The following is a 10170-nucleotide window of genomic DNA, read 5'->3' on the forward strand; positions in this document are numbered from 1 at the left end:
TCTCACCAAGGCCCTGTATAACTGTAGTAAGACATCCTTGCTCCTGTACTCAAATCCTGTTGCAATGAAGGCCAACATACCATTTGCCTTCCTAACTGCTTGCTGCACCTGCATGTTTGCTTTCAGTGACTGGTGTACAAGGTCACCCAGGTCCCTTTGTACATCAACATTTCCCAATCTATCACCATTTAAATAATACTCTGCCTTTCTGTTTTTCCTACCGAAGTGGATAACTTCACATTTATCCACGTTATACTGCATCTGCCATGTATTTGCCCACTCACTCAACTTGTCTAAATCACCTTGAAGCCTCTTTGCATCCTGCTCACAACCCCACCTAGTTTCATGTCATCAGCATACTTGGAAATATTACATTTGGTTCCCTCATCCAAATCATTGATATATATTGTGAATAGCTGGGGCCCAAGCACTGATCTCTGTGGTACCCCACCAGTCACCGCCTGCCACCCCGAAAAAGACCCATTTATTCCTACTCTCTGTTTCCTGTCTGTTAACCAATTTTCAATCCATGCCAGTATATTACCCCCAATCCCATTTGCTTTAATTTTGCACACTAACCTCTTATGTGGGACTTTATCAAAGGCCTTCTGAAAATCCAAATACACCACATCCACTGGTTCTCCCTTATCTATTCTACCAGTTACAACCTCAAAAAACTCCAGTAGGTTTGTCAAACACAATTTCCCTTTCATAAATCCATGTTGACTTTGTCTAATCCCGTTGATATTTTCTAAGTGTATTTTCTCATTATTAATTCACCTGTTCACTATTATTTGTCAATCACAGAGGTAATGCCTCTGGATAAATAGTTTTAAGATAAAAGTTTTTAATCGGGGGAACACAGTAACTTTCTGTCAGCTACAAGCAAATCCATTAATAAATAATTAACAATTGGACATTTCCCTCATAGTTTCTTTGCAATTAGACTAAAGGAATATAAATCGGTAATAAAATGAATGCCTGGTTCTTATCAGGAAGTTAGTGCTAGTGAAATGAACAGAGAAAATGTAGACATGGATCAGACTTGCTCCTGTCAGTATTGCTAATAAGTGGAACAACCTTTCATAATACCATAAATATTCCAAAAATTATACTTGCAGATATTCTGAAAGCTGGAAAAGGAATTAAAGGGATTAGTGTCTGTGCAGAATAACTGGTGCAAGTGTTTTCTATGGCAGAGTTTCTAGTTTCAGAATGAACCATACCATTATGGAAATAGAGAGAGTACAACGCCAACATGTTCCTGTAAAGGTCAAGGGCGGGACCAACAAGCAAAGGGGACCTTGGATGACAAGGGGTATACAAAAATGCATTAGGAAAAAAAGGGGGGCTTTTGGCAGTTACAAAAGACTAAGGACGGAGGAAGCCCTAGAGGAGTATAAAAAGTGCAGGGGCATACTTAAAAAAGAAATTAGGAGGGCAAGGAGGGGCCATGAAATAACACTGGCGAGCAAAATAAAGGAAAATCCTAAGATGCTTTATAAGTATATTAAGGGCAAGAGGATAACCAGGGAAAGGGTAGGGCCCATTAGGGACCAAAGTGGCAATCTGTGTGTAGAGCCAGATGATGTAGGCGGGGTCTTAAATGAATTTTTTGCATCTGTGTTCACTATGGAGAAAGACGATGTAGACATAGAAATTGGGCAAGGGGACTGTGACATACTTGAACATATTAGCATCGAGAGGGAGGAGGTACTAGCGGTTTTAGCAGGCCAAAAAGTGGATAAATCCCCAGGCCCGGACGAGCTGTATCCCAGGCTGTTGTGTGAGGCAAAGGAGGAGAATGCAGGGGCTCTGACACAAATTTTCAGAACCTCTCTGGCCACAGGGGATGTACCAGAGGACTGGAGAACAGCTAACGTAGTACCATTATTCAAGAAGGGTAGCAGGGATAAACCAGGGAATTACAGGCCAGTGAGCCTAACATCTGTGGTAGGGAAATTATTGGAAAAAATTCTGAGGGACAAAATTAGTCTCCACTTGGAGAGGCAAGGATTAATCGGGAATAGTCAGCATGGCTTTGTCAAGGGTAAATCATGTCTGACCAATCTGATTGAATTTTTCGAGGGGGTGACTAGGTGTGTGGATGAGGGAAATGCTGTGGATGTGGTTTACATGGACTTCAGTAAAGCTTTTGACAAGGTCCCGCATAGGAGACTGGTCAAGAAGGTAAGAGCCCATGGGATCCAGGGTGCCTTGGAGCGTTGGATCCTAAACTGGCTGAGTGGCAGGAGGCAGAGGGTGATGGTCGAAGGTTGTTTCTGTGACTGGAAGCCTGTGTCCAGTGGGGTACCTCAGGGATCGGTGCTGGGTCCCTTGCTGTTTGTGATATACATAAATGATTTGGATGAGAATGTAAAAGGTATGATCAGTAAGTTCGCAGATGACACGAAAATTGGTGGGGTGGTAAATTGCGAGGAGGAAAGCCTCAGGCTACAGGACGATATAAACGGGTTGGTCAGATGGGCGGAAAAGTGGCAAATGGAATTTAACCCTGAAAAGTGCGAGGTGATGCATTTTGGACGGACAAATAAGGCAAGGGAATACACAATGAGTGGTAGGACCCTAGGAAGTACAGAGGGTCAGAGGGACCTTGGTGTACATGTACATAGATCCCTGAAGGCAGCGGAACAGGTAGATAAGGTGGTTAAAAAGGCATATGGGATACTTGCCTTCATTAGCCGAGGCATAGAATATAAGAGCAGGGAGGTTACGATGGAGCTGTACAAAACGCTGGTGAGGCCACAGCTGGAGTACTGTGTGCAGTTCTGATCGCCTCACTATAGGAAGGATGTGATTGCTTTGGAGAGGGTGCAGAGAAGATTCACCAGGATGTTACCTGGGATGGAGCGCCTCAGCTATGAAGAAAGGCTAAACAGGCTGGGGTTGTTTTCCTTGGAGCAAAGAAGGCTGAGGGGGGACCTGATTGAGGTGTACAAAATGATGAGGGGCATAGATAGGGTAGATAAAGAGGAACTTTTCCCCTTAGTAGGGGGGTCAATAACAAGGGGGCATAGATTCAGGGTAAGGGGCAGGAGATTTAGAGGGGACTTGAGGAGGAACTTTTTCACCCAGAGGGTGGTTGGAATCTGGAACTCACTGCCTGAAAGGGCGGTAGAGGCAGGAACCCTCACAACATTCAAGAAGCATTTGGATGAGCACTTGAAATGCCATTGCATACAAGGCTATGGACCAAATGCTGGAAAATGGGATTAGACTGGACAGGGATTGATGGACGGCGCAGACACGATGGGCCGAAGGGCCTCTTTCTGTGCTGTAAAACTCTATGACTCTATGACTCTATGACTCTATGATTACTGCAAGCAGAGAGGAATTTACTGAATCAATTCCGATGTTATTTATTACCTTCCCATCAGCCAAGGATTTCTCCTGGAAGGACCGATACCCAGGTAACAACAGACTTCTGGTCACCCAGAGCACGAAACACACTTTATGTAGTGTGTCAACTCATTATTGACTAGATTCAGATTAGTGTTGTGGGTCTTTTCACGGCAGGGGCAGTTTTAATCCTACTCGCTCAGCAGAAACCTGGCTTGTGGGGCAGTTAAAATCGCCCTGGCTCTTACCTGTCTGAAAGCCGCCATGATCGCAACATCTGCAATTTTAACCTGCCCTCCTGAGCAAGCAGCCAGGATACGTGCCCGGAGCCAACAGGGTCCTTCTTTACATATGCATGTTGCGGCCCGATGACATCATTGAGACCCGACTGTAATTTTAACTCAGGCCTGAGTGGGGAATCCACCTGGACTTAAAACTGGGGCCAATGAAAGATTAATTTTTTGTTCCCCATTTTTTCCCCCATTCCCCTTACTGCATTAGACTCCTGTTGGGGTACAGCTCCACTGGTGCTGCAATGATGTCTTTATTCACACCTTTTTCCTGCATAAAGCTTCAGAAAAAGCTCAATCTAAAACTCAGAATTAGTTGTGTGTAGTTGGTTAATTAACAAAGCAAAACTCCAGCCGTTAAATGGTGTAATTAACAAAGGATCTAAATGGTATGCTGTTCTCTGCGTGCTTGTCTGTCTGCTGTACAGGCAGTAGTTGCTCCCCGGGATGCCACTCAAGTGATTATTATTCGCAAGGAAGCCTACATAGTGAATGCCAGCAACCTATATTACTGTGGAGGGCATCACAGCTGAGCTAGGTCCTCATCCCACATCCACAAAAGCAGTAGATTTCACTAGATAGCAATCAAGAGCAGGAACCCTGATTGTTTCCACAGTTCAGGACCTCTGAGGCCAATGATAGTGATCCATTGGCACCCTGGCTGATATCAGTTAGTTTATCACAAGTCTGGAACTGAAACCTGGGACCTTCTGGTTTCTATGGCTTAGTTACACAATTACTTCAGCAAGTAAGCCTAATTTTATCACGTTTTATGCACCATTTTTAAAAGCAGAGTGCAGTGTGTGAATGGGACAGATGCAGTACTTCTAGGCTTGATAAGGAAGCAAGAACAATTCTGATAGTTCATATACACGGCCACAGGAACTGTATCTGTTATCATAAGAACATAAGAAATAGGAGCAGGAGTAGGCCATTCGGCCCTTCGAGCCTGCTCTGCCATTCAATGAGATCATGGCTTATTGCTTGTTTGTATTATGTAAACATAAATAAGAACTTGCATTTATATGTATGTATGTGTTGCTAAAAATCATTTTGTATGCAATTATGCACAGTACATGTGTAACCTGCGATGGCAAAATGATAATCAAAATTATGATAACTTAAATTAAACACAGAAGGACTCAAGAACACAGCTCAGAGAATAGCCTCCAGAAACTCTGGGTACCTGTCATGTCATTAAATAGTTGTCAGCCTGCTGTTACTGTGAAGCATCCCATAGTTTCAGATTTATCACCATTACCACTCATAATAGGGTCTCAAAAACGTATGTATTTCTGATCTACATAATTGCAATTTCAGCAGGTTTGTTTAAAATATTAATAAGCCTCTGTATAATATTCTCATAGTTATGACATGACAGCAACAAGCCAATGTCCTGAGGGCAGAAAGTTATTGGCTGTAACTGCCCTTGCTGTCTTTACTTTAGAGAGATGCGCTGCTGGTCACAATAGGAATTCTCATCTGATCTTAAGTCTTACTAAAGTTCACTTAAGTCAAAAATCAGTCTACAACTACCATTCAACGTAAGTTGGGGTCATTGCAACCAAACAAAGCTAATTAATGTTAGCACTATTTCAAGTTAAACCGAACTGCGGACATAGGTACAAATTGATAAAAAAGATAAGTTCAGGACTGGTGTCAGGAAGCACTTCTTCACACAAAGTAATTACTACCCAGAATGGTCTTACAGATAGGACAACAGAGGCTAAATCCCTGGAGTCATTCAAGGGGCAGATAGTTGATGGGGGTTTCTGTGGAATGATGAGCTAGATGGACTGAATGGAGTCCGTCATCTCTACTTATATCTTGATATTTTAAACACCCCAGTTCTGAAGTGCCTGAGAGTGGCTTGAGACCACACATTCAAAGGTGAGGGATTGCCTCACACAGACACCAGCAACATAGATGAAATCACTGCCAGTGATTGAAAGGAATTGTGAAGCAATTCAGAGCCTCATTTATCATCACCTGATTAGTGGAAGGCAATCTGAAGAGGGAAAGAATAAGAATTGTAGAAACGGTCACGAAAACATTATAAAAATTAGATAGATTTTTGGTTGATTTTTACAGTTCAAGCGAGAATGTTATTAATTATTGTCTATGTAAAAGAGAAAGGTTATTGCCTCTTAAATAAACCCTGATTTGTTCAGATAATCTTTCTCTAGTGTGCAGAGATGAAAAGGTCTTCAGTCTTTAATGTCACTTTTTAACGTTGACATTTCCTGTGACACCAATTTGGAAGAGCAAATGTCATCATTTCAAGACTTGAGGCAGGTTTTTCTTTAATCGTCGTTGTGAGGTGTCTATTGCAGAAAGCTGAGCTGCAGAATAATTTTACATGTTTCTGATTGTCAGGAAATTCCTGCCTGACTATTCTGACCATGGCATGCTACGAGTGGATCAAGGAATGGAAGGACACGAAAGTAAAGAACAGAGGAGTGGATTATGAGAATTTGAAGATGGCTATTGCCAGAAAACTAATAAACTGGGCCACAGATATATTTCCACAACCCAAAGATAAGGTATCACCAAACCCATGAACCCATATAGTAAATATTTATTTTTAATAATTGATTGATCCAAATCTTTGAAAAAAAATATGGAGGCTAGTCGAACATTGGGCTCTTAACCAGCGGACTTTTTAATCCCAGCCATCAACTGACATTCAAACTTGACTACCCTTTTTGGGGAAACTTTCCCAGTTCTACATGTTGATTTGAGACTGAAGGGTAAATTTCACACTCACCGCATGGATTCATGTGCAAAGTGTGTGTAGGTCAGAGAATCAGGGCTGCAGCGGTTTGGCCCTAGCTCTGAGCTGCACTCACATCAAGTACTGCTTCTCCACTGGGAGCACGGAGTCACTGAATTTGTCCTTCCATCTCTGTGACAGGATGTACTCGCGGAACTAGTCCTGCCCCTCACAAGGGCATCTTCAGAGAGAAGGTCACAGATTAGTGACAGCCATGGTAAATTGTGGAGCTCCAGGCTTGACCGAAGTAGGAAAAATGATAGAGGGGGGTCAAAAATTGGAACAAAGAAATTGGGGGAAGTGCAAATCAAAGCTAATTGCAGATATGGACTGAAACTTGGAGGACTACAGGAATACTTTTGTACTAAAGTGGAAACCTGTTGTGTACAGTAATTCAGGACAGGATGAACCAATAAAAGGATGGATTCTACCACTAGTAACTGTGTAAGAATGAAAGGGAAGATGTTCCTCCTTGATTATGAATGGGGAAGTGGAGAACTGCTAAATTTTTCCAATTGCTGCCATCATTTTGCACCTGGCATCAGCCCCTCTCTCCAAGTGTCCTGGTAGAGAATTATTGTCAGGCTGAGAGGAAAGGTGGATTCGCTCGAAGCCTTGGCCTCAGAAATAATGGCCTAGAAATTCTTCTCGGGCGGTCACGCAGAACGGGCAGTATGGGATCAGCCGCCCGTTGTGCGCAGCGGCTGATATTCAGTTCCATTGCTGTCGATCCGATTGCACCCGTTTTACGATTCCGCCCGAGACGAATTTCGAGGCCCAAGTTTTTTTTTGTGTTAAATTTTACCACACAGGGAAAATTATTTTATGCGGTTTCCCATTTCCCTGCCAAAGACTTAAAGAAAGTGTAAAAACATGTACTTCAGTGAGGGTTGTTCCTATATTTCTACGTTTAATTTTAAAAGGGGGAGAAATTAGGATTTTGAATAGTGTGGCTTTACCACAGCAGAACCAGATGTTCATAGACATGCACAAAAACACTTTGCTCGGTGATTTGAAACATGGGGATAATTGTAGCTTTCAGCAATGGTGTAAAATGGACAATATCAGATCATCTGCCTGTTACAAACCCCGATCAATTTTCCTTTACATTGAAAAGGAATTAACAAGTCACATTCTTCTTATTTCACAGTAAATGGTCTTACAAGACAATTACCCAAATGAGAATGTCTCTTTAAAGAGCAAACACTGTTACCTCATATTCGTAATCTGTGTTTTAGCCTGACTAGCAGCGATGTGATGCCATTGTAACAGAGCTGTCTGACAATGGAAATAGGATGAACATGAACGCCATCATTTTGAGAAGTACTGTAACTGTTTACTGTGTATGCATGGAAATCCTAGATTGAATACATTGAAGCTGCAACCCCACTCACTAATCAATACTACTTTGCTGCTCCTCGTGGGGAGATGTATTGTGAAGGAATAAGCAATATACCTATTCAGAAAAATACACCATTCTATAAAAGAATTCTGACTTTATTAAAACATGACATACTAGGTCTGAAAATCTAAAAACCTAACAATGGAGAAGCTGTGAACAGCATTGAGATAAGATAAGTTGTTGACACTGAATCAATAGCCTTATTGAAACAGGAGGTTGGAGGTTCCTGATAGTCTGAAGCCTTGGAAAAAAGACAATGGCACACCCAGTTAATGTGTTTTAAAGTACACTTTGTAAACAAACACAGAAAATTAAGAAACATATGCCTTCGTGGGAATGTCATCAAGTTGGGGAGGCACCAGCCATCACATTGTTTTTGTGTTGAACTTGGAACACCTAGGAGACACGATTCTGTGTTGCAACCAGCTGAGGTGACTTAAGAATTACACAGAAGACCTTGGTAAGAATGACATCAAATAGATGCACCTGCTCCACACCATTTTTTATGATAAGCTTCAAACACCTAAAGGAGAGACATGAGTCTGCAATGCTACCAGCTGAACTGACTGTAAGAATAGAAGGGGTCAGCAGAAAAATGGCTAGAGATAATTAGCTTACATCAACAGAAAACTTCAAAGGAAATACCACTGAGAAAGGGTATAAAAATTGAACTTTCAAATGGGATGATAGATTCGCTGTAAAGGGGCAAAGCGATTCTCGGCTTCAGAGGCAAGCTCTGTAAGTCTTCAACTCTTTGTATCTCGGGGATCAAGGTATTGTATTTGATTTTGGTGGATATCCTGGAATAAACTAAGAACTGTAAAACTAGAGAAGTTAAGATTTGAGAATAAGGATCTCTGATAACAGAATTGTAAGATTTCTGTTTTTGGAACTGTTAATGTTGCGATTGAATCACCAACTGTAAAATACATGTCGGTTCTTTAATAAATCTATATATTTTTAGAATTGTCTCATATAGTACTTCTGTATCAAACTCCCGAACTCAATCTCTGTACACTCTTTGGTGAGGAGTTGCAGAATTCTGGGGGAGTTTTCCAGACCCTCATAATATCCGGAACATTACAGTCTAGTTAAACTTATTAAAAGTGCTATCTGGAGGATGGTAACATCTTCAGGTTGTTCCTTTCCTTTAGGGGGAGATAGTCTGGACCTTCAGACCCAATTAAGTGTCTTTAGGATTCGGCTACCTCTAACTTTAGTTGAAAGTGAACGTCTGGGGAATACACCTGATCCGGGGTAGCCCTAAAGGGGCTAGGACTAGTAATAATCTTTTCAGTATGGTACGGACCAGAATCTCACCCGCTTCACCCCTGAAGTTGTTGCCACTATCAGAGCAAAAACTCCCGTGAAAAACCTCTACCTAACAGGTAAGCAGTTCACTGAGTCATTGGTCACAGGAATGCCAAGCAGGAGTACTGTCGATATAAAGAACTCCCCATGTTTACAGCTTAAAAAGCAGCAATAAACCGAACAGGAAGAGTTTAGTCAACACTTTCCTCCTCATTTGGGAGCTCTTCTTGTGCCTGGAGCTGCCAGTGAGTTCAGTGATCGAGGCTTCTCAGAGCAGCTGCAGTCATTACCCGGATCGCCGCACTTCAAACCGTGCTATTGTTGTGCAGCAGGGTGCAGAATCCCTACATTTTAATAGCCTGGATGCCTCCAAATAGAATACCTGAGAAGGTCTGAGTCAATGGAGCCAGTGTGAAAGCCACATAGTTTATACCAATAATCCACATCATCGTAGCAGCTCTTGAGTGAGGCACAGCATAATGGATGCCTAGAAGGCCAAAAGAAAATTGATTAAATTGAAATGATAGGAGATGTGTTCCTGATTTTTTTAATGGCACATGTGTAAAATAATTCTGTTCTGAGGCTATCACTTTGAGCATTACATTGGCTTTCTCCCAGTGCTAGTATTAGTTTGCCTTGTTATCAAATGTGCTGATTAGGTTTTCTAAATTAATGAATGATTTTCATTCAAAATTTTGTACCCCAAAATATGTAATTACTCTTTTTTGTAATGTAGTATCATGGTAAAGGTAAACTTTGGATTTAAAGAAATTGAAAAAGACCCAATTCTAATTACGTTACGACATTTAAGGGTCCAAATGTTGCTGAACTGGGTCTATCTGCAGCTCAGTCCAGAATGCTGGCTGGAATGTGTTGAGTAGGGATCACGAGTACACATCTGAGATAACTTCAGTTTGAGACTTCTGGATCAGGATACTGCAGCTTATCACGGGTGCTGCAGTCATGTGGCTGCCTTCAGTGTCTCACTGGGACAGAGACTGCTTCCACCGTCTTAGCTAAAGCTTCACATGACT

The sequence above is a fragment of the Somniosus microcephalus genome, chromosome 24 (genome assembly GCF_052327205.1).
Source record: "Somniosus microcephalus isolate GS21.2 chromosome 24, FLI_Smic_1.0, whole genome shotgun sequence".
Lineage (NCBI taxonomy): Eukaryota > Metazoa > Chordata > Chondrichthyes > Squaliformes > Somniosidae > Somniosus > Somniosus microcephalus.